General features: G+C 40.5%; 1 protein-coding gene across 3 annotated transcripts in view; it reads left to right on the top strand.

The window, feature by feature from the left end:
• The first annotated feature begins 16,117 nt into the window (after positions 1–16,117).
• NAT1 (N-acetyltransferase 1) overlaps positions 16,118–21,941 on the top strand; it is a 13,782-nt gene continuing 7,958 nt past the window's right edge. For 2 of the 3 annotated variants that reach the window (XM_017539683.2, XM_017539681.2), the window contains exon 1: positions 16,118–16,223. The gene's annotated coding sequence lies outside the window, so the exon portion shown is untranslated. Of the gene's footprint in view, positions 16,224–17,068; positions 17,460–21,941 lie in introns of those variants that run through there. The other variant, XM_017539682.2, reaches the window with a different exon arrangement.

The raw sequence follows: 21,941 nt of genomic DNA on the forward strand, positions 1-21,941 counted from the left end.
ATAATCCCAGCTACTCAGAAGGCTGAGGCAGGAGAATTGCTCAAACCCAGGAGGCAGAGGATGGAGTGAGCCGAGATCACCCCACCGTACTTCAGCCTAGGCAATAGAGCAAGACTCCATCTCAAACAAACAAACAAACAAACAAACAAAAAAACACATAGCAATCACATCCCAGGGAGTTTACTCCAACTTAAAAATGCAAATAGTAGCTTCATAACAGAAAATAGATTAAAGAATGTCATAATGTCATAGGGAAAAGATTCAAGTCATGTTGAAATTATTTTTAGGAAGGCTAAGAACTAAAATAATTTATATATCTATGATGAGACAACAAGGGAAGTTAAAATAATTTAGAAAAAATTTAGTCTCTAAAATTGCTAGCAAAGGCAAAATAAATAAGTAAACCCAAAACAAATTTTAGAGAGACCATGCCTCATAGAACTTCTAGATTTGACAGATTTTAAATCTATGAACCATTTCCTTGAATTGAAATTAATAGCAGAGACTTTCCAATCTAGGCAAAGAAATCTACTTTTCTTCCTCCATAATCAGAGAAATCAATGAAGTGAAACATGAAAGATTCACGTGAGACGCCCTCTACTGAGAGCATAGATTTTAACACAATCAGAGAAAAAGATTATGAGAGAGGATGATCATTAAGTTAATATCTTCCAGTTACCTACACTTGTCCCTCAGGGTAAGTCACTGAGTTATGAATGGGGTTTGTTCAACTACAGTAGTCCTTCCCACCCACCTAAGATTCTTAAATCCTCTTCTATCAGAGAATTACTCTTGTAGTAAATTAGGATTACTAAACGGAGCATCAAGAGCTCTCAGTAGTATTAAGGTTAAATCACTTTCTCCAGCAATAAACGTTATTTCTGAGAAGTAAAGACAAAATTGAACCTGTGTCAGTTAAATGTCATTGTCAAGTTTTAAACTGTGCTCAATGTTTAAAGGTTTTATTTTTCCTCAGTAGTATTGAGGTATAATTAACAAACAAAATTTGCATATATTTAAGGTGTACCGTGTAATGTTTTGACACATATATACATTTTGAATTTATTATCATAACGAAGCTAAGTAGAACATCTATCACCTCACATGGTTACCATTTCTTTTTGTAGTGAGAACACCACGCTGTGAAATGGTCACGTCTGTCTGTCTGGTGATGGAAGCCCAGCTATCAGCAGACATGACGGTAAAACAACTTAAGTAGGACTTAGAATGAGAGGAAAAAAGCTTTTTTGAGCTCTATGGTCAGAAGTCAGCTTAACTAAAAGTTGATATTCAGGATAGTTTTCTTTTTTTGGAAAAAAACCCTTCTGCTTTTAGTCAACTGAAACTTCCTTTAAGACATTCTTTCGGCCTGGTGAGGTGGCTCACACCTGTAATTCTGGCACTCTGGCAGGCCGAGGCAGGAAGATTACTTGAGGTCAGGAGTTTGAGCCCAGCCTGGCCAACATATTGAAACTCTGTCTCTACTAAGAATACAAAAATTAGTTGGGTGTAGTGGCACACATCTGTAGTCTTAGCTACTTGGGAGGCTGAGACAGGAGAATTGTTTGAACCTGGGAGGCAGAGGTTGCAGTGAGCCAAGATCTTAAGAAGGCACTCCAGCCTCGGTGACAGAACAAGATTCCATCTTTAACTTGTTCTTCCACTTCCTTTCATACCTGTTCTTCCTTCCTTTTGCCATCTTTGATATCACATGAAAAAAATCTAGAAGAGACTTCTAGAGACCCTGAGACCCCTTAAGGAACACAGAAAAGTGTGCCATCCATCCCCTTTAAAAGGTCTTCTGCCTTCCTTGTGGAGTCCCAAGAGTCATAGGAAGGTTTCTCTTAGGTCTAAAGTTCTGCTCTCTCTTGAATCGAGTTCCCTCAACTCTTTGGCTTTTGAGAATAGTAGCAGGGATTACTTTAGACCCTGAGAGAACAGGACCCTTAAGTGTGTGATGGCTAATAAGTCACAGGTGAGGGCTGCAGTTCTGGAAGTGGCTCACGGCATGTACAATGAGTGGTTACTATGGCCGGGGCTACACATTCCTTTGCGCATTTAGATAAGAAAAGCATGATCTGCAAGCAAAACACAGCCACGTTAAAAAGTAGGAAAAGGATATAAACAGACACTATTCAAAAGAAGACATACACGTGACTAACAAGTATATAAAAAAATGCTCAACATCACCAATCAGAGAAGTACAAATTAAAACCACAATGAGATACCATCCCCCAACAGTCAGAATGGCTAATACTAAAATGAAAAAAAATAACAGATGCTGATGCGGTTGTGGAGAAAGGTAGCACTTATTCACCGCTGGTGGGAATGTAAATTAGTTCAGCCACTGTAGAAAGCACCCTGGTGATTTCTCAAAGAATTTAAAACAAAATGACCATTTGACCCAGTAATCCTATTATTGGGTGTATACCCAAAGAAATGTAAATTATTTTGCCATAAAGACACATGCACGCACATGTTCATTGCTGCACTATTCACAATAGCAAAGACATGGAATCAACCTAGGTGCCCATTAATAATAGACTGGATTAAAAGAATGTGGCTCATATATACAACGGAATACTATGCAGCCATAAAAAGAACAAGATCATGTCCTTTGCAGCAACATGGCTAGAGCTGGAGGGCATTATCCTAAGCAAACTAACATAGGAACAGAAAACAAAATACCACATGTTCTCACTTACAAGTTGGTGCTAAACACTGAGTACAAATGGACACATAGAAGGGAGCAACAGACACTGGGGCCTACTTGAGGGTAGGGGGTGGGAGGATGGTAATGACTGAAAAACTACCTGTCAGGTACTATGCTTATTACCTGGGTGATAAACTAATCTGTACACCAAACTCCTGTGACATGTAGTTCACCTATATAACAAACCAGCACACACACCTGAAACATAAATGTTTTTAAAAAAACTAAAAAACTAAACCATTGTACAGGATGGATGAATTAATTAAGCTGTAGGTATTAGGCATATGTGACAGATCCTTTCATTTGTTTATATTGGAGGGAGGATGGGGTCCAGCCCCATTCACAGAGGAGAACAGCAGAGGTAGCAATACTCAGGACCTTGATATTGGATCTCCTGAAAGTCTGTTTGCAGTAAGGGTCTCCCCTTCAGGGGAAGTATAATTTTTAGCACTGAAGAAGGTTTAAGTTTTATATGTACTCTAGACCATAGGTGTTGGAGACCGTAACTAATAAGGCTAAGCCTACAGTGGCTTTGCAGGCTGCAAAGGATAACGGGTAATGTGGATTCTAAAATGAAATGCAAATTCAAGGTTACAAGGGAGCTCATGATGAATATTGACAGCATTATGCCTTCTAGACATAGAATTGAAGACATTAGAGGAGACTGGTAAATTATTATTCCTGCTTGAGATGAAATGAAGGCCAAGATGATATTAATATAGATAGAAGGCATTTAGTAATTATGAGTAATCATAATTTAATGAGTCAAAATCATTTGCTTTGGTTTAAACTCATTACCAGTTCAATTTATTCTAGTCCTTTTTGGATTCGTTCATAGGCTAATCCTACGGCTAAGGTAGTAATTAAAATGAGTACCATGATAAGTATTAATTTTAGGCTGTTTATTTGGAAGGGAAGGGAAGACCCTTGCTGCAATCAGACATTCAGGAGAGTGATCATATGGTCCCTGTTAGGCCTCCAACTCCAAGCCTGGCCATTTTAGCATTGGTGACCCACACGTACACCTCTGTATGGTCTTCAGAAACCAGAAAGTCTGAAGCAACCACAAGTAACCAGGGGCCACAGAAAAAAGTAAAACAACTTGTTCCCACCTCAACTAATTGCTCTGTAACCTGCGTCCATTATTCCTGTTCAGCCTTGCAAAAATTTCTCCCTGGACATTGGGTTTCTCAAGATGCCTACCCCGTAACTATGTAATCTACCGCACCCTCCCCTGACTACAACCAATACTCCCCACTCTTATGATCATGCCTGTTTATAATAAATGACCTCTACCTTGTGATCATGCATCCTGTGACACCTTTTCCCTCCCCAAGATAGATTACCAACCCTTAGCCTTGTAGTCATGCATCCTGTGACACCCATCCCCTCCCTAAGATAGATTACCACCTTTAACTAATCATTTGCCCCAGCCTATATAACCAATCCCCTCTCCTACCCCATTTGTTTAACTCCTTTCTTGGACTTGACCTGATTGCACCCAAGTGTGAAATAAATGGCCTTATTGCCCACACAAAGCCTGCCTGGTGGTCTCTTTACATGAGTGACATTCATGACAATTCTGCACTGCCTCTTCCTCCTCTCCTGGGTTCTGGGTTTAACTTCCTAATCTTAGCTGGTAGCAATATTAACTGAGTATTTGAGACCCTCAGGGACCCTCTCAAAGATAAAATAAAATAAAATAAAATAAAATAAAATAAAATAAAGAAAAACAGGGTTTGGACCCAGGACCCATACGTTTGCATGCTTATACATATGTATATTTCACTACCCAATATATGAAAGAGCTCTAATTATTTGGCTTAAAGAAAAAGTAAGTGCTGAAATAAAATATATCAGGAAAATAGAAATTAACTCAGATGTCTTTTATATCTTATGACTTCAGTAATTTTGGGCAAATAAAACTAGTTTTTAAGTTGTTGGTAAAATAAAATAGAAATGTCTTCAGAATTATCAGAGTTAAATATAATTCAGTCATTTTCACCTAGATCTACTGGTATGGTAAGTTTAAGCTATCTCTCCTAGATTTTTAACTCGCAGAATGTTGCTTCTGTGACAGTTTTCATACTTGTTTGACTCTTCTGTGAGCTTATGTCTTGGAGCCATTAGATTTTAGGCTCTAAACAAATAGTCAGAGTGAGGCCTGGGGACATCTGTGGAGTTCTCCCTGACTCAGTTGTGCCTCCTGGCTATGCTGGGAAGGGTCAGACATTATCCTCACAGCTCTGACCTCCATTGTGAGCTCTACAATTGGTGTGTACATTCAAGACCCAAATGAGTCCTGCCCTTTATAGCCATCCTTGTGGTACAGGAGTTAAGAAGAAATTACCTAGGCAGATAGTAAGTGTATGGGAGTCCCCTGTAAGGTTTTTCTTTTCAAATGAAAAGCAGCCCCAAATCATTTTTTAACAAGGAACAGCCTGCAGGCTGGAAGTCTGCATGGGTGAATGCCCACAGGAACTAAGGACTAGACATGTTCAAGGTGGTGGCTCTAACTTCCCTTTTCTGCCAGCCACCTATACTATAAAGGAGCAGGCAAGATGGCACCGATCAACTGGAATGCCCATTTGCATAAGAACATTAGGGTGGGGCAACTAGCCTTTCCCATGAACTACATAGACATCAAACCTGATCTAACCAAACTGTGAGCCCTAGGATCAGGGTGTCTGGTTCCTCAAATGAGTTCATTCTATCTGGCATTTTCATTCTAGCAATCTGTCTTCTACAATAGTCCCTCTTGTTTTCCACCTCATGGAAGGAATGTTCACCATTTTCTCCAGCCTGCATATAAAATCTGCTGCGGTCTGCTGCATCCGCCCTTTTTTCGGATCCTGTCTCTCTCTCTCTCTCTTCCTCTCTCTCTCTCTCTCTCTTCTCCCTCCCTCCTTCCCCTCTCTCCTCTCTCTTGCAAGAAGCTGCTCTCCCATATCCTTTCTTCTTTAAACTTTCCACTCCCTAGCCCACCCACATATGCTGTGTCCTGAATTCTTTCTCCATATTCGACAATGAACCCCAGGGTATATATCCCAGGTAGCGTAGCCACTTCACTGGGGTGCCCATGGGTAAGGGACCTAGGAGGAGTAGGGAAGTCAGTAGGGAGTGTGTCATAGTTTCAAAATTCTTCTCAGTAACTTAAAATCTTAAAGTCATGTTATGTTAAATTAAGTAATAGATAATCATGAAATATCTAAGCCATTTCAGTAATTTAAAATATTGAAACATTACTTATTAAATATGTTTGTTTATATACTTTAGAATTTTATTTTTAATATGCCATAAAATATATTTCAATCTGTTACTATACAAAAAAAACTGAGGAAACAGCTTTCTAAACATTATGAAATATTTTAACCTACAAATACATATATAAACAGTTCAGAATTACTTCCCATGTTTTTCACTGGAAATTAGGATTTCTAAGAGTTAAAATAGTAGTTAATATATGTAATTAAAACTACTAGGTATAAGAGAATGAATTCTATGTACAGAGTATATAAAGAAAGTAAGATGTATTTTTGGTGAAGAAGGTTATAAGAAAGACACGAAGATGTGGTTTTTGCTAAAGGAAATGTAATTTTTTCTAGTATGGAGGTTTTTCAAAAAGGTTTTTTCAAAATGAAAAAAAGATGATACTGATAAAATCAGATAGATCTAAAAAGTTGGAGAAATAGAAAAATAGGAAAAATAAGAGGATATAAAAGGTCTATGGAAATCTTGTGTGGTCAAAAGCTGACAGAGGTTGGATGGATTTGTTTATAAGTTTTTATTAAAATTAGCCTTAGTACTGATAATACCCTAATATAAATGTAGAATATGGTTTTCTCTTTTAAACAAGATTTTTATATAGTATTAATGAGATAATGCAGTTTTCTGTTTAACTTTTGAATAAGTTGCAATTAAAAATGTGAAGGGGAAGAGTCATGGGACTCATCCCAGCAGAGTAGAAATCTTTAGATAATTATTAAAAAACTGAATACAAGGCCGGGCGCGGTGGCTCACGCCTATAATCCCAGCACTTTGGGAGGCCGAGGCGGGTGGATCACGAGGTCAAGAGATCGAGACCATCCTGGTCAACATGGTGAAACCCCGTCTCTACTAAAAATACAAAAATTAGCTGGGCATGGTGGCACGTGCCTGTAATCTCAGCTACTCAGGAGGCTGAGGCAGGAGAATTGCCAGAACCCAGGAGGCGGAGGTTGCGGTGAGCCGAGATCGCGCCATTGCACTCCAGCCTGGGTAACAAGAGCGAAACTCTGTCTCAAAAAAAAAAAAAAAACTGAATAAATAAATAAAAATTGATGAGGCTAAAACAAAGTCCTTGATATAGCACTATCAACGATTAGGTGCACTGAAAGGAGCCCCTGCTACTCACCTAACATTAAAGAACCCCAAGTCAATTTGTTCTATGTTAAAAGAAAAACTTCAGCCAAATTAAATTTAAAGGAGTTTAATTGGGCAATGAATGATTTACTGCCTTGAGATAGGACATTAATTGAAATTATCCCATGACTGAAGGATATAAAATCATCTTCACACCTCAAATACCCATACTATCTTGGGTGATGTCAGAGAAACACTCTAATGGGGATAGCAGTGCCCAGAAGAATTCCATAATAAGATGGAATTCTTATATACAGGATCATGCAACCAGGGAGTGCAAGGAGGAGATACTCATGAGCAGGGAAGCTGTTCACCTAGGGCTGACTTTGGAACTGTGTGAGGAGCTGCTGGGTTCTGCAGTGCCCAATAAACAGCTCTCACCTGACTGGCACAAAGTTGCTTGGTTTATGGATGACAGTTCCAAGGTGCACGGTCAACATCCTCTTTGGATGGCTGCTACTCTGATTGAAGAAGCATCAGAAAAAACTACTTTTTGATGAGCTAACTACTTATAGCTTACTGCAATTGGCCAAAGTATACTTTTGTGAGCAAAATTGAAATACTGACCTTTCTCTCTACCCGATTTCTTCAAAACTTGGAAACTATTTGCAACTATTATTTTATTGCAATATAGTTATTTGCATGAGTTAAATAAGCATGTTTTCTTCTGTAACTGGGCATATTGGAGACATTGGTTCTGTACCAAGGCTTTGACTGGAATGGCAAATTTTCAGATATAATCAGGTTGCTTTGAGAAATTGAGTTTGACTTTACAGAGCTGATAGAAAGCCTCTGAGAAAGACTTGCCTGGTACCTTGTCCATATGGTATTTTGCCACATTTCTTCTGACCTTGAAGTAAGCAAAGGGTGTTAGTTTTTGACAGGCCTAGGAACCTCAAGAAATTTTGGGACCTTGAGAAGAGAGTAATTTACCCAGTTTGCATAGATTACAAGCACAATTTGATGGAAAATCCTTGGCTTGGCTTCTAAGGTTGTTGCTTAGGTGTACCTTTCATTTATCTAGTTATTGTCATTTTATTATTGTTATTATTTTTAAGACAAGAGTTTCTCTCTGTCACCCAGGCTGGAGTGCGGTGGTGCAATCTTGGCTCACTGCAACCTCTGCCTTCTGGGTTCATGATTCTCCTGCCACAGCCTCCCGAGTAGCTGGGATTACAGGCATCCACAACCATGCCAGGCTAATTTTTGCATTTTTAGTAATGATGAGGTTTCACCTTGTTGGCTAGGTTGGTCTTGAACTTAAACTCAAGTGATCTGCCTATCTCAGCCTCCCAAAATGCTGGGATTACAGGCATGAACCACCATGCCTGGCTTTAATTTAACTTTTAAGTTTAGGGGTACATGTGCAGGTTTGTAAACTTGGGTCATGAGGGTTTGTTGTACAGATTATTCTGTCATGCAAGTATGAAGTCTAGTACCCATTAGTTATTTTTCCTGACCCTCTCCCTCTTTCCACCCTCCACTCTCCAGTAGGCTCCAGTGTCTATTGCTCCCCTCCCTCTGTTTTTCCCCTCACGTGTAATTGGTTGCTAAATGATGAGAACACATGGTATTTGGTATTCTGTTCCTTTTTTAGTTTGCTAAGGATAATGGCCTCCAGTTCCATCTATTTTGCTGCAAAGGACACAATCTCATTCTTTTTTATGTCTGCATAGTATTCCATAGTGTATATGTACCACCTTTTTTGTAAAATCTAATCTACTACTGATGGGCATTTAGGTTAGTTTCATGCCTTTGCTACTGTGAATAGTGCCGCAGTGAACATACACAAGCATATGTCTTTATGATACAATGATTTATATTCCTTTGAGTATACACCCAGTAATATGATTGCTGGGTCAAATGGTGAACTTGTTGGCCTTGATTTCTGATTTGATTGCACTGTGGTCCAAGAGATTGTTTGCTATGATTTCAGTAGTAGTACTTACTTTCTGATTATGTGATTGACTTTAGAGTATGTGCTATGTGGTGATGAGAGGAATATACATTCTTTTGTTTTGGGGTGGAGAGTTCTGTAGATGTCTATCAGGTCCATTTGATCCAGTGTTGAGTTCAGGTCTTGAATATCTTTGTTAATTTTCTGTTTTGATGATGTAATATTGTCTGTGGGGCGTTAAAGTCTCCCACTATTGTTTTGTGGGAATCTAAGTCTCTTTGAAGGTCTCTAAGAATTTCTTATGAATCTGGGTGCTTCTGTTCTGGGTGCATGTGTATTTAGGATAGTAGGTCTTCTTGTCAAATTGAAACTTTCATCATAATATAATGCCCTTCATTGTCTTTTTTGATATTTGTTGGATTAAAGTTTCTTTTATCTGAAACCAGGATTGCAACCTCTGCTTTCTTTTGCTTTCCATTTGCTTGGTAGATTTTTTTCTATCCCTTTATTTTGAACCTGTGTGTATCATTACATATGAGATAGGTCTCTTGAAGACGGTATACCAATGGGTATTGATTCTTTATCCAGCTTGCCACTCTGTGTCTTTCAATTGGGGCATTCAGCTAATTTACATTCAAAGTTAGTATTGATATATGTGGATTTGATCCTGTCATGTTGTTAGCAGGTTATTTTGCAGACTTGTTTATGTGGTTGCTTTATAGTATCACTGGTTTTTGTACTTAAGTGTGTTTTGCTAATGGCTGGTAATGGTCATTTCTTTCCATATTTAGTGCTTCCTTCAGGAGCTCTTGTACCACTGCCTTACAAGTGGTAATGAATTCCCCAAGCATTGGCTTGTCTGAAAAGGGTCTTATTTCTCTCTTGCTTATGAAGTTCAGTTTGGCCAGATATTATATTCTGGGTTGGAATTTCTTTTCTTTAAGAATGCTGAATATTGGCTCCCAATCTCTTCTGTCTTGTAGGGTTTTGGCTGAGAGGTCTGCTGTTAGTCTGATGGGCTTCCCTTTCTAGGTGACCTGACCTTTCTCTCTAGCTGTCTTTAACATTTTTTTCTTTCATTTTTAACCTTAGAGAATCTAATGATTATCTGTCTTGGGGATGATCTTCTTGTGAAGTATCTTACTAGGGTTCTCTGCATTTCCTGAATTTGAATGTTGGTCTGTCTAGCTGGGCTGGGGAAGTTATCATGGATGATATCCTGAAATATGTTTTCTAAGTTGGTTCCATTTCCCCATCTCTTTCAGGGACACCATGAGTTCTGGATTTGGTCTTCTTACATAATCACTTATTTATCAGAGGTTTTGTTCATTTTTTTTTCATTCTTTTTTCTCTATTCTTGTCTGATTGTCTTATTTCAGAAATTCAGTCTTCATGCTGTGAGATTCCTTCCTCACCTTGCTGTTAATATCTGTGATTGCATTATAAAATTCTTGTAGTGTGTTTTTCAGCTCTGTCAGGTCAGTTACATTCTTTTCTACACTGGCTATTTTGTCTCTCAGCTCCTGCACTGTTTTATTGTGATTCTTTGCTTCCTTGGATTGGATTTTAATGTACTCCTATAGCTCATTCATATATATTCTGAATTCTATTTCTGTCATTTTAGCCACCTCAGCCTGGTTCAGAACCCTTGCTGTAGAGGTGATACAGCTGCGTGGAGGAAAGAAGACACCCTGGCTGTTTGAGTTGTCAGGGTTCTTGCCCTGGTTCTTTCTCATCTTTGTGGGCTTATGTTCCACCACTTTTTGAGGTTGCTGATGTTTGCATTTTTTTCCTTTTATCCTATTTGATGACCCTGAGGGTTTGACTGCAATATAAAGTGGAATTGGGTGACTGACCTCATTTCTAGAAGATTTTAGGGGGCCACTGTTCAGCTCCCAACTTCTGGACTGCATGCTCTAACTCTGGGGGACTTGTCTTGGGCCCTGACTTTGTCCTCTGGCTCCTTGAGGTTAGGTATCCACTGTGCTGGGGGGTCGCAGTACTCCTGGGCCACTGGTCACTACACTGTGATGGGTGGTATCAGCCAAAGCATTTCATAGTGTGGTTACAGCAGGATCCATCCTTGTTCACATGTACCAGCAGCAGTGGTAGTGGCAGCATGGTGGGTTACACGCTTGTCAGCTGAGGTGGAGTGCTAGCAGGTACTAGAGTGCCTGCCTCTCTTCATCACAGTAGTGGAGGTAATGCACTGGTGGGAGGTGGGGATGTGGGAGCTTGCAGGGGAGCCTGATTGCAGATGTGTGCATGGTCACACTGGTGGTAGTATTGCCTTGGGGGCAGGGTGCTGGCAGACAACAGGTCTGTGTGCTTTCTCTGGGCCCTGTAAGCAGGAGTGGTTGTTTAGGGCAGGCGAGGATTCACTGTTCTCTGTGCCTCGTTCGACTCCCTCAGCAGTGTTAGCACAAGAGTGAGGCACTGGTGGATGCAGGGCTGGCTGGTTCTTTGCCTGCCAAGGCTCCATCTGCAATGATGGTTGGTGGAGGGAGGAGTGGCAGACTATACTCCCGACACAGCAGTGGCAGAGTGGGGTGCACACATACTCACCCACTGGTAGGTTAAAGAAAGCAAAACCAGCCTATGCAAACACATGCCAGCAAAGCAATGTGAGGAGTTGCACTGGACCCTGGGGGAAGTTGCATTGTGGAGAGGGTGCATGCAGGCTGGTGCATAGGTCTGGGGGCTGCCATGCTGGAGCTCCTTGAAGGTTAGGCATAGTGTACCAGTAAGGAAGCTATGATGTGGCCAACCAGGGCACCCAGGGCTGCCCTGCAAGAAAGTGTGGGCAGGCTGGGGCTCTAGGAGAGGCCAGCAAACCAAAGGGTGCTCAGGTTGGACTGGTCCTATCTATGAGCAAGACCACCCTGCAGAGTTCAGGACTCACAGTTCTCCAAGGGCTTAAGTCTCCTATGGGAAGAAGTAGAGCCCTAGGGTGATGGCTGTCCCTGGCCATGCTCTGCTACAGATGGTCCCACACTAAACCCTTTGGGCTCCACATCAGCTGGTTTGCTCTCAACTTCAGTTGTCTATGGTGGTTGAAGGGTCTCCTCCTGCTGGGGTTTGAGAGGCCCATGGTGAAAGTGGGTTGCTCCTTACTAATTCAACTCACCTGTTCCCCTGGAGCTGTTGGGGACACAGGAACAAGTCCAGGTATACAGTAGCCCTATGTAGGGGTTCCCAGCTTTCCCTCCCTAAGTCTGGCTTCTGTATGTTCCCTCTGTTCACTTTCAGTACCTTCTCTCTGAATGTCTGTAAGGAGTACACCAGTCATCTCAGTCCCTTGGTGGTAGCTGCTCTATCTGGCTGCATTTAGTCAGCCATCTTGGCACCCCCCACCCCCCAAAAAAACTTCTTAATGTTAATGTGGGAAAAACTGAATGCTATTCATCTGAGATCTTTATAAGGCAAAGATGCCTACTCTTACCATTTCTATTGAATATAGAAGGGATGTAAGAACAAGAGCAATTAGTCAAGAAAAAAATAACAAGTACATAAGCCTTTTAAAAAATATGTTTTTTGGCTACATAAATGTCTTCTTTTGAGAAGTGTCTGTTCATGCTCTTTGCCCACTTTTTAATGGGTTGGATTTCTTGTAAACTTAAGTTCCTTACAGACTCTGGATATTAGACCTTTGTCAGATTGTAAACATTTTCTCTCATTCTGTAGGTTGTCTGTTCACTCTGATCAAGTTTCTTTTGCTGTTTAGAAGCTCTTTTGTTTAATTATATCCCATTTGTCAATTTTTGTTTCTGTAGCAATTGTTTTTGATGTTTTCATCATGAAATCTTTGCCTGTGTCTACGTCCTGAATGGTATTGCTTAGATTTTCTTCTAGGGTTTTTATAGTTTTGGGTTTTACATTTAAGTTTTTAACTCATCTTGACTTAATTTTTGTATAAGACTTAAGGAAGGGGCCTAGTTTCAATTTTCAGTGTATGACTAGTCAGTTTTCCCAGTACTATTTATTAAATAGTGAATTATTTCCCCTTTGTTTTTGTCAGGTTTTTAAAGATCAGATGATTGTAGATGTGTGGTCTTTGATCTGAGTTCTCTATTCTGTTTCATTGGTCTATGTGTCTGTTTTTGTATCAGTACCATGCTGTTTTGGTTATTATAATATTGTAGTATGGTTTGAAGATGGGTAGTGTGATGCCTCTAGCTTTGTTCTTTTTGTTTAGGATTGGTCTTAGCTATAACGGTTCTTTTTTGGTTCCATATGAACTTTAAAATAGTTTTTTTTCTAATTCTTTGAAGAATGTCAGTAGTAGTTTGATGAGAACAGCATGGAACCTATAAATTACTTTGGGCAGCATGGCCATTTTCATGATATTGATTCTTCTTATCCATGAGCTCAACATCACTGATCATTAGAGAAATGCAAGTCAAAACCACAATGAAATACCATCTAATTCCAGTCAGAATGGCAATTATTGAAATGTCAAGAAAAACAGATGCTGGTAAGGGTGCAGAGAGATAGGAATGCTTTTCCATTGTTGGTGGGAATGTAAGTTAGTTCAATCATTATGGAAGATGGTGTGGCAATTCCTCAAAGACCTAGAACCAGAAATACCATTTAATGTAGCAATCCCATTACTGGGTATATACCCAAAAGAATATATATCATTCCTTTATAAAGATACATGCACGTGTATGTTCATTGCAGCATTATTCACAATAGCAAAGACAAGGAATCAACCTAAATGCCCATCACTGATAGACTGGACAAAGAAAATGTGCTACATATACACCACAGAACACTACACAGCCATAAACAGGAATGAAATCATTTCCTCTGCAGGGACATGGATGGAGGTGAAAGCCATCATCCTCAGCAAACAAACACAGGAACAGAAAATCAAACTGCATGTTCTCACTCATAATTGGGAAGTGAACAATGAGAAAACATGGACATAGGCAGGGGAACAACACACACTGGGACCTGTGGGGGTGAGGAGGGCAGGGGTTGGGGGGAAGGAGAGCATCATGAAAAACAGCTAATGCATGATGGGCTTAATACTTAGGTGATGGGTTGACAGGTGCAGCAAACTACCATGTCACATATTTACCTATGCAACAAACTACTGCATACCCTACACATGTACGCAATGACTTAAAAAACAAAACAAAAGGAAGTAAAAAATAAGCCTAAGAGGAAAAAGTAAAATTATTTCTATCTGCCGATGACATAATCCTGCATACAGGAAATTCAGAAAACTTCATAAAAATTGTTAGAATAAATAAATCCAGTAAAGTAGCAGGATACAGAATCAACTTACAAAAATCAGTTGCATTTCTTTACACCAATAATGATCTATCTGAAAAAGAAATCAGGAAAACACAATTCATCACAATAGCATCAAAAATAATAAAATAGAGGGTGGAACAAGGTAGCCAAACAGAACCCTCCAGTACTCAATCCCCTGCAGGGACGTCAAGTTCAACAAATATCCTCGCAAGCCCAGGCAGCACAGTGCGAAGAGAGAATCTACTTCCTTAGGATGCAAAAGGAATGTGATTGTGGGATTTTCCATTGGACCCTAGTGCTGACCCCACTGCAGTGGAACGCAGCACTGGGCAGAGCCTCCAAGGCCCTTCCTTCTAGGCTGGAGGCCACAGAGGGAGCCTTTAGATCCACCCTGGGTCAGAGAGGAATCTGCTACCCCAGCAGAAGGAATCCAAGTTCCAGTCCACTTCACAACCAGCTGACTAAAGTGGCCTTCAACCAGACTCTAAGACGAGGATTCACACTCAGGTAGATTACTGGGGAGGTGATTTAAGGAAGCACCACTGCAGGAGTGGGACAGTGAGACCAGGGCAGTTTGAGAATCAATAAAGGGTATGTTATTGACAAGTTGCCTGTGAACAAAGAAAACGTAATTCCACTGGACAACACCAGGAGGCAGTGTTATACAAGCCTAAAAATAATTCCACCTGACCAGGTAGAGCGCAAAGATATTTAGTCTCTAACTCCCATCATCCTGGGCTGAGTAGTGGTCCCAGGGAATTAGTTTTCAAGTATGTCTACCCTGCCAGAGGACATGCCAAGAGAAAGGCTTTCCATAGAGTCCCAAGTTTACATGGCAGGACATCAGACGCATGGTCTAGAACAGTAGGTGCCGTAGGCACAGCACAAGGCAACACTCACTTGTGGACAACTCACTCACATGCAATAATAGTAAAAAAAAGGACCTCATAGAGGTTAAGAGTAGAATAGTGACTACTAGAAACTGGGAAAATGGGGGGAAGGGGAGATGGAGAGAGGTTGATCAAAAGCACAATGTTATGTAGCTACTCTGTTGCACCGTAGGGTGACTACAGCTAACAATAATGCATTATATATTTCAGAGCTAGGATTCTGAATATTCTCAAAACAAAGAAATGATAAATGTTTGAAGTGATAGATGTGCTAATTACCATGATTTGATCATTACACAATGTATACATGTATCAGAACATCACATTGTACCCCATAAACATATACATTATGTATAAATAAACAAAAAATATATTGTGTAGAGAAAAATGCATAACAGCAGGAGTTATAGACCAGTATCATTAATGTAAATAAAAAACACCAGCATAGACAAAGCCATATGACATATGTCACTCTCATACATGGAATTATTTCAGACACATTACCCAGTGCCTTTGGGTAGAGAGGCCAGTGGGAATGAGGATGACGGCTGAAGGGAAGAAAATTTTTTAAAAGAGGCCTAATGGGAATTGATGAAGAAAGTATGCCATAAACTTGGAGTGTGATTAAATCCTTCCATCTTCCTCTTTTGCCTCCTCTAGGTTACCAGCTCTGCTTTTCCTGGACCTGTTCCAGGCTCTCACGTTCCACATCACACATGGGACATCTGGTGTCAGGCTCCCAGAGAGCAGGAACCAGCTGAAATACAAGGGCACAGTCCTCCCAGCTGGTGGCATGGGGATCACTGAACAATACAACTCTTCACACTTTTTTAATGGAAAGATTTGAATAGGGGTTCACAGGAACAACCTGAGGCCCTGCAACTACATTTCCCAGAGTTCCCTGGGGTGATCCTAAGGTGACTCTGGGAGTGAGGCCACTTGGACAGCCAATGAGAGTACTTCCCCTGCACACTGTGGAAGTGAGAGGACTTCCTCATAGCCCTTGGATGTGGGAGGATTTCATTCAGTCTGCTTCCTGGTTGCCGGCTGAAAAAACCTGGTAAGTGGAACTCTCTGTAAGGGACTTGCAGCATACTTTGAAATTGAGGTTTAATCCTATCTCAAGTGTGAGTACAGGAAAGTTGATTCTACATGATGCCTGCATTTCAAGTATAAGTTTGTTCAGAAAGTCTAATTGGCACATACTTGGAGTCTAATGCTGTCACTACTCCACAGCGTAGTGGTGACAGTTACAGGTGCTTGATTCAAACTGTTGCGTTTAGAGTCACAGCCACTTTATAGCTGTGAGAACTTGGACTAGTCACTTAGTTTTTCTAAAACTCAGTTTATTTTTCAGTCAAATGGAGCTATGAATACTGCTTACTTAAAGGAGTTGTTGTGAGGATTAAATACATGTATTAAAAGATAGCTAATATGTTTAAGGCAACTTTCTCAACAGGATTCTCCTCTTGGTTACTTGTAACAGTGATACTGACCCAATGGCGTGTTTCCTAAAGGACCCAGTTAGTCCTACAGGCAGCAAGCTCGTAATAATTCCTGCTCCTGTTGCACTAGCTGATAAAAAGCCCCTAATGATCCCAGATGTCCAGGAAGTTTAGATTCTGTTGTTTGCATTGTCTATGGGAATTGCTGGAGGCAAGTTTTTTCTTTTCTTCTTCTTTTTTTTTCTTAAGACAGAGCCTTGTTCTGTTCCCCAGGCTGGAGTACAGTGGTACAATCTCAACTCACTGCAACCTCCTCCTCCTGAGTTCAAATGATTCTCCTGCCTCAGTCTCCTGAGTAGCTGGGATTACAGGCACTGGCCACTGTGCCTGGCTAATTTTTGTATTTTTTTTGTATTTTTAGTAGAGACGGGGTTTCACTGTCCTGGCCAGGCTGGTCTCAAACTCCTGAGCTCAAGTGATCCAGCTTCCTCGGCCTCCCAAAATGCTGGGATTACAGGTGTGAGTCCCCGCACCTGGGAGGAAGTTTTGTCATGGTGGAAGTATGCTTAGTGGAGAGGATCTCCAAGAAGAATGAATGACAAAAAAATTAACTCCTTCACTGTCAGACTGACAGCATCACCCCCTGAACATGGACTTGCAGAATTCTACAGAAGAGAGGAGACTGGCCTGGGCAAACAGCCCCAGGAGCTTGGGGCCCAATGGGCTTTCTACCCGGGATGCTGCTCCATGCCCTGACTGATGCCCACAACAACCGTACACCTGCTCTTTTCTGATTAAAAAACAAAAGACAGCCATACTGTTTGCTCTTGAATGCTTGAAACACAAAACAGGTGACACGACCTTTCTCCTCAAAAGGAATTTTTAAACTGTCAACTCTCTATCTGCACGCTGCCCAGAGACTTATTTTGTCTGGCCTTTGCTGTCTTCAATAGTAGCAGCTGTTTTTCTTTAGATTTGCTTTCCTGGCCTGTTGCAAGTACCCCCAGCACCTTCCTGGCCCCAGTAGGCATTAAGTGGGACCAGTGAGAGGGATGCAGTCCTTCTGGACAGTAACAACTGTTGAATGATGGTCTTTGGGTGTGGCTAGTCCAGCAACTCCTTTTCATCCAGAGACTCAAAGGGTTGGCTTAGGAGGTGCTAGGTTGTATCGTCAATTTAGTAGGGTACCATGCTCTTCCTTCATGGTGGTAGAGACAAAAGAAAACAGAAGGAATAGGAAAAGAAAAACATACAACACACACACACACACACACACACACAGAGAGAGAGAGAAAGAGAGAGAGAGAGAGAGAGAGAGAGAGAGAGAAGCCACTCATTAGCTCTCCTTATAATTCTTCTAATCATTAATACCAGAAATCTATGCAGCAGGTGTAGAGGATTTTATCTCAGTCTGCAATTGTACTTGTGCTGATTTTAGCCTTAAGGCATAACAGCCCTATCTCACAGGCAGGCTACCTCTGAGTGAATCTGCTTTATTTGTTTATTTATTTATTTAGAGATGGAGTTTCGCTCTTGTTGCCCAGGCTGGAGTGCAATGGTGCGATCTCGGCTTACCACAACCTCTGCCTCCTGGGTTCAAGCAATTCTCCTGCCTCAGCCTACCGAGTAGCTGGGACTGCAGGCATGTGCTCATGCCCAGTTAATTTTGTGTTTTTAGTAGGGATGGGGTTTCCCCATGTTGGTCAGGCTGGTCTTGAACTCCCGACCTCAGGTGATCCGCCTGCCTTGGCCTCCCAAAGTGTGGGATTACAGGTGTGAGCCACTGCGCACGGCCTGATCTGCTTTTAATTCTTTTATGTTTGGCTCTTGTTTATAACTTCTTTTAGAGAAAGAATAAGATTTCTTTAGCCAAAAAGAAAAAGAAAACCACTGCTGTATATTTAACGTATGTAGATTCTAGAGACCTGGAATTGAACAGTGAGTTCTGCCTCTCAACCTGCTCTCCAGGTGTACAACATCCAAGAATGTGATCTATTACTGAAGTGCCATGTCAAGTAGGGATAAATCACAATAGTTGGTCAACTGTTGAAATTGATCATTCAACTAAACAACATTCATGAACTCTGCAGAAAAACACAAGCATTTTGCCCAACATTCAGGGCCCTCTAGAAGTTGCCTCATTCTGTGTATCTTATCTTTCTTTTACATAGTTCTCCAAAATGTCCACCAAGGTGGCCTAAGTCAGGTTTCCCCAAACCAGATACCAAGACAAGAATCCATGTGCAAGTGACTGAAGGAAGTGCTAGGAAAACCCCAGATGTAGCCTGGATATGAATTACAACTCCAAAATGTGTCCAGACTCAAGGCAAGGACGCTAGGCTTTCCAGACCTCCTACTAAGTCATCGATCCAGCATTACCCTGGCAGGACATAAATCCCTGGCACTTCTAGCTCCTGCAAAGGAGGGCAAAGCAGCTTCAGGAGCCCTTAGGAGTCCTCCAAAGAGAGTCAAGATACAGGTCCTAAAATAGAAGAACACAGAAGGCAGGCCAGGGGCACTGTGAGATGGTAAAAGAGATCTGAAGAGATCCATGTAAGTTATTGAAAGTTATTCATTCATTTTCATTCCCATGATAACTTCAGACCTGAATCCTTGCCAGATCCATGTTCCCTCTTAGGTACCCTGAGTAGGCCTATTTTATTTTATACCCTTCTGTACTTATGGTGGAAACCAATAGGTCTTTTTTTGTTTTGTTTTGTTTTGTTTTTTGTTTTGAGTCTCACTCTACTGCTCAGGCTGGAGTGCAGTGGCATGATCTTGGCTCACTGCAACCTCTGCCTCCTGGGTTCAAGAGATTTTCCTGCCTCAGCCTCCCTAGTAGCTGGGACTACAGGCGTGTGCCACCATGCATGGCTATTTTTTTTTTTTTTTTTATTTTGTATTAGAGACAGGGTTTCACCATGTTGGCCAGGCTAGTCTCGAACTCCTGATCTCAAGCGATCCACCTACCACAGCCTCTCAAAGTGCTGGGATTACAGGCATGAGCCGCCGTGCCCAAACCCAATAGGTCTAAGGGGTCTCATTTGAGTCACCATATATATATATATATATATATTTCAATGTTTTTTGATTACTTTAGACAGGGAATGTACTCTCTAATTCCCTTCAAGCACTACCCCTCCTTATTTTATTATAGCTAGATATGTTTTGCCTTTACATTTCAATAATTTAACCAGAATATGTTCTGTTAAAAATCTGTTAATTGGGGGGCCATCAGACTGAGTGACTCCTGTGGTTTCATTCATTTTCATTCATTTTACTGTTTACCTGTAAACAGTAGAAAACTAGAGACTTCATCAATCGTCAACTAACCTCTAACTAGGGACATTTCATTCTAACCAACCCAGTATCTTTTCTTTGTCTCATTCCTGTGAACATTCTATAAAAGCTTCTCTCTTGCCCTCCCCTTTCCTCAGCAGAGCATTGAGCCACCTGTGGTCTGCTGCTGACTGACTCATGAATTGCTGCTGTTCTAATAAACTTTAACAACTATTATGCCTAAAAATTTGTCTTTTAACAATTCCAGTGTTGACAGTACTGGAGTCTCCTAGAATCTGGTCTTTCTGGATCTTCAGATTGAATTTTTAACTTCGTATTTCTATCTCCATATAAGCTAAAATGGCTCGTTCAATATCCTTAAGTCTTATCACCTTTCTACTCTTTGTTCTGTATTGAAAGGAGTCAGTATTCACCAACACTCCTTTAGTGTGACTTCGCCATTTCTTGGTTTTCATATTCATCTACTTGTTCACTGGCCATGAAACAAACTATCAGGATAGCTCAGTTGTTGCATTTCTTAAGCTCTTTTATATTTGATGTTACCTTGATATTCATGTTGCCTTTATGATCAAGTGAAATACTAACCAGAATATTTGGAGCTAACACTTTCCTTCAATACTTTGAAGATATACTTCTCTTACTTCACTGAAGGATATTTCTGCGTAACATTCTCTTGCTGGCCTGATATTTTTTCTTTTATGAAATATTTTCTTTCTCTGCAAGATGCTTGAGTAGTTGTCTTAAATTTTGACTTTTAATAATTTAACAAAAATATATTCCAGTGGCAAACATGTTATATCAAACTCTCCCAGAATTTTCTTTTGTTTTTCAGCTTCAGTTTTTTTCATCATTTCAGGAAAATATTTATCTTTAAATACATTTTTCTTTTTCTTTTTTTTTTTTTTTTGAGACAGGATCTCACTGTGTCGCCAGGCTGGAGTGTGGTGGCGCAACCTCGGCTCACCACAGTCTCCTCCTCCTGAGTTCAAGTGATTCTCCTGCCTCAGCCTCCAAAGTAGCTGGGATTACAGGCATATGCCACCACACCCAGCTAGGTTTTGTATTTTTAGTAGAGACAGGGTTGCACCATGTTGACCAGGCTGTTCTTGAACCTCTGACCTTGTGATCTGCCCGCCTTGACCTCCCAAAGTGCTGGGATTACAGGTGTGAGCCACTGCACCTGTCCTTTGGTTAACTTTTAAGTTCAGGGGCACATGTATAGGTTTGTTATATAGGTTAACTTGTGTCATGGGGGTTTGTTGTATCACCTCAGGTATTAAGCCTAGTACCCATTAGTAATTTTTCCTGATCCTCTCCCTCCTCCCACCCTCCAGCCTGTGAAAGGGCCCAGTGTATGTTGTTTCCTTCTTTCTGTTAATTCTCATCATTTAGCTCCCACTTACAAGTGAGAACATGCAGGATTTCATTTTCTGTTCCTATGTTAGTTTGCTAAGGATAATAGCCTCCAGCTCCATCCATGTTTTCACGAAATACACGCTCTTGTTCTTTTAAGTGGCTGCATTGTATTCCTTGGCATGTAAGTACCCGATTTTCTTCATCCAATCTGTCATTGATGGGCATTTAGGTTGATTCTGTGTCTTTGCTATTGTGAATAGTGCCACACATTTTTCTATTGCACTTTTTGAGTTCTCCACTTTAGAAGCACCAATTGTCTTTACATTGGATTATCCTTGACTGCTTTCTATTAGGTTCTATCTTAATTGATTTATCATTTCATTAGCCTTTACTATGAATAGCAAGCTTTTCTTCCACATAAGCAATGTGATGTTATATCTATATAGTTCTTTTCTGTTGATCATTAATTATGTATTCTGTTCATCATTAATTAGTTCCATTTCTGTCCTTAATTAGTATTCTAAGGTATGAAATCTTTCTTTTCATAAAACTATTATCACTTTATTTTTAGCTGCTTATTACTGAGTTTATTTTACATGATCTATAGCCCCAGATACCTGTAAAACATTTTTTTTTTTTTCATTCAGTTTATTTTTCTTCTTGAATTGGTTGTGGGT

This window comes from Cebus imitator, unplaced genomic scaffold (assembly GCF_001604975.1).
Source record: "Cebus imitator isolate Cc_AM_T3 unplaced genomic scaffold, Cebus_imitator-1.0 Scaffold120, whole genome shotgun sequence".
Taxonomy (NCBI): Eukaryota; Metazoa; Chordata; class Mammalia; order Primates; family Cebidae; genus Cebus; species Cebus imitator.